The following is a 3,596-nucleotide window of genomic DNA, read 5'->3' as shown; positions in this document are numbered from 1 at the left end:
AACTCCCCTTGAGGTGCTGTGTGATGGGACCCTCGCCCGCCTCACGCTGCCCAATGTCCCCTCCTCAGCAGCCCCAGCCAGCTAGCCCCTGCCTGCTGGACGATCCTCACCCCCAAGTCCACTGCCTCCCCCGGGAGAGCCCTCCTCCCTCAGCCCTGCTCCCCCACGTCCCTCTGCAGGGTACTTATCGCATCTAAATCAGCCCATGTTCATTTATGAGTTTATCCTCGGCTTCCCTGCCGGCCTGTAAGGTCCATGGAGAGCCATGCCTCCTGCCTCCCTGTGCTGAGGTCTTGGTACGCCATGAAGATTGGGGAAAGCATGAGGAAGCCCCCTCTGTCCCACCATCCTGAATCCTCCCCCCAGCCTCCTCTCTCACCTGGGCTTGCACAGTGGACCCAATCCGGGGCTTCAGGTCATCCGGTCCACGTTCCCCTCTAGGCAGGTCCCCACCGGAGCCAACAACCTCACCTCCCAAGGAAAAATCATGATCCTTCTCAGGGACAAGCTCTCCAGGCCACGCCTTCCACTGACGGATCTGCCTTCGGCAAGTTGCCAGTAAGGAAGGACCAGGGTTTGCAGTCCATTGAGGGTCTAACATGAGGATGGAACCAACCTCAGAGAAATGCAGTTTGCCCCCCAAGGCCAACCACGAAGCCAGTGGGGAAACAAATTATTCGTTCATTTAGGGTGAATTTCTTCCCCGCGTGCGAGCCAAAGACTTCCTCGTCCTCCCCAGCCTGGCTCCTGTCCTCCCTGGAGAGCCCCAGGGACTAGGGCATCGTTCTCAGCCCCTGGGGAGGGTTCCTGCCTCCCCACCACTCCCCCTCTTGCAAGAGGGTCTAGTGGTTCCCACGATCCTCATCCCCACCCCCTCCTCCCTATCTTTGCCCTTCTCAGCCTCAGCCTTGGCGGGGTGATGGATTAGGAACCAGGAGCTGGCACATGCACCCGGCAATTAGTGTTTATCTCCCTCGTTTATGTGGCTGAACAACAGCTCGTTTTCAAACTTAATAGTCAATACTCAGAAAGATACAACTGCCTGGGTCCCTCCTGGGAGGCGACTTGAGGATCTGGTGGGAAGACCTGGGCAGGAGCTGGGCACAGACCTCTGCCTCCAAGACCCCGCCCCCTCTGGACACGCGTTCCTGGCCCCAGCTTCTACCCTTCTGATCTCCTGCACAGTCGATCAGGAAGATGATACCGATCTCCCCACCTTGCAGGCAGGAAATCTGAGGCTGAAGGAAGCCAAGGAACTCTGCCCCTCAATTTTCTCTCGCCTTGGATTTTGAAGACTCTGGCTGTCTATTTACCACCTGGCGTGGTGGCCTGCCCTGTACAGAGTCCCCTCAACCTTCAGGGGCTGCAGAACTGAACCTAACATGCCTACCAGGCCCTCTCCTTCAGCCTGCCTACCGGCAGGGAGAGCCCAAGAGCCGCAGCCCCCCACCTAGAGGAGACCCTTGCTGCACCCCACCCTGCAGCCCCCATGCCAGGCTGAGCAGCAAGCCTCATTCCTGCTCGGCTGGGGGACTGCAGGCCTGTAATCACACATTCCACAGTCTAGGGCAAGGTCTATTTAGCTAACGCAGAAGGAGTGGGGAAAGGGGCTCTCCTTGTGGAAGGGTTGTGGGGCCGGGGTCCTGACAGCAGCTTGGGGAGGGAGGCTGAGTGCCCATTAACTGCAGTGAAATGCTGCCACCTGCTGGCCATGTCTCAGAACTGCAGGGAGCTGCGGGGCTTGTTCCCGGGCTGGGGGAGTGGAAATTGCAAAATTGCAAGCACCCCCCTCCCCCGGCCCATCCAGCATCCAAGGGTGAAAGATAAAAAGGCTGGGGAAGTCAAGAATCGAATCAAGCTTGGTCCCAGGTTGGGATGCTGTCCTTGCTGCTGTTGCTGTTGTTAATGCGACAACAATATTACTGTGTCTCAATTATTGAGCACTTGCTGGGGCCAGGTGCTTTGCACATTGTTTTGTTGTCCCCAGCAATCCTCTGAGATGCTGTTTGCTTCTGACAGGCTGGGTAGCTTGCCGAGGTCACACAGCTGGTGAGTGCCACAGACGGGATTCTAACTCAGGCAGTCTGGCTCCAAACTGTCACCCAAAGTCTGAATTCCAAGTGTCAGCTCCCCACAGGAATGTCCCAGATACCCCCTCATTAACTGCTTCTTAGCCTCTGAGGCCTGCCCACATGCCCACACCCTTCCAGAACAAAAAGGAATAACCCCTGATGTCATGGAGTCCATGTTGCTGGGGGTCCTGGAGATCTGGGCCCAGAGCGGGACTCATGCTTCCGAGGCCCCCTGCTCCCCACCCTTGTGAACAGGGAAGGCTTCTGCTTGGGGAAGGGCCCAAGCCCTGACTGTCAGGGTGTGGAGCTGAGGAGGGGCAGCTGGGCTGAGTAAGGGGCACCGCGAGGATTTAAGAATCCGATCCACCTGGCTCTCGACCCCATCCTGGTCATGGAGCCCCAGCTGGAATGAAGCTCAATTTTCCAGTCCCTCCCACCCATCCTTGCTGCTGTGATCCTTACCTCACAAGCTATTACAGCTGGGAGAGGACCTCAGGAATGATCCAGTGAAAACACTACCTCTTTCTGTTGATGGGGAAGGTCAGGCCCAGAAAGGGCAAGCAGCTGGCTCAGATCACACAGCCCAAAGTGACTGAGCCAGGAAGAGAACTCCCAGGAAGAAAACTACCTGGCTAGGGCTCCCTGCTGAGCCCCAGTTCTGCCTCCCTCTTCCCCCAGCCCAGACCCCAGACCCTGGAGGGTCGTCTCCCATCTGCCAGGCGCTACCCACAGCATGCCTGGAATTGCCTAAAGCCCAGGGTGGGGCCCAGACACAGTGGAGCATGGACCAGGACTTGGCTGGGACTGAGAGGAACAAGAATGGAAACAGTCTTGCTACTCTTCTTTCTCTCCTGTTCCAGGGAGAGACATCCCCCCTCCCTTTCACTCCCATCCCTGAGCCACTCGGGGCCTGCCATGGTCCGATGTTTTCATTCATGCTGCAGAGGGAGGCATTCTCAAGAAATGCAAGAAAGGATTCCCCCAATTGCTTTCTAATCACAGCTCCAATGGTAGTGGAACTGGTGGGGAGTGAGGGGGGAGCACGGTGCTCAAGGGACATCCCCACTCAGCCCGTGCACAACCACTTCTGGGGTCCTGCTCCCTGCCAGGAACTGGACGGGGGTGGTCTGAGCACTCACAACCCTAAGGGTATTCAACGTACCCCAGGGTGCCCTAACCCTCCCCATCCTCCGTTCGGTTCACTGTTAGCCGAGGCACACCTGATAAAGGTCCAGTCTCCTGCACTGCACCCCAGGGGCTCTGATGGGGTGAGAGAGAGACTTGAAGGAGCCACGTCTTCTGGAGGAAAGAGGAAAGATGACCCCACACTAATCAGGGGTGGGAAAGAGTTCAGAGGAGCTGCCGCCAGTCCCTCTGGGGACCCTTGAGACATGTTTGTTCAATACAAAAGAAGTCGGTGATCAATGGTTTATTCAGGAGGGGAAAGCCCAAACTGAATGTCCCCCTCCCCACCCCACCCCCGCCAGCTGGCCCCCCACCCCAGCCCCCGGGGCCCTCGGGAGG

This window comes from Ursus americanus, chromosome 16, assembly GCF_024610735.1.
Source record: "Ursus americanus isolate L20-20 chromosome 16, mUrsAme1.1.p, whole genome shotgun sequence".
Classification (NCBI taxonomy): Eukaryota; Metazoa; Chordata; class Mammalia; order Carnivora; family Ursidae; genus Ursus; species Ursus americanus.
Note: the sequence above shows the minus strand (reverse complement) of the source record.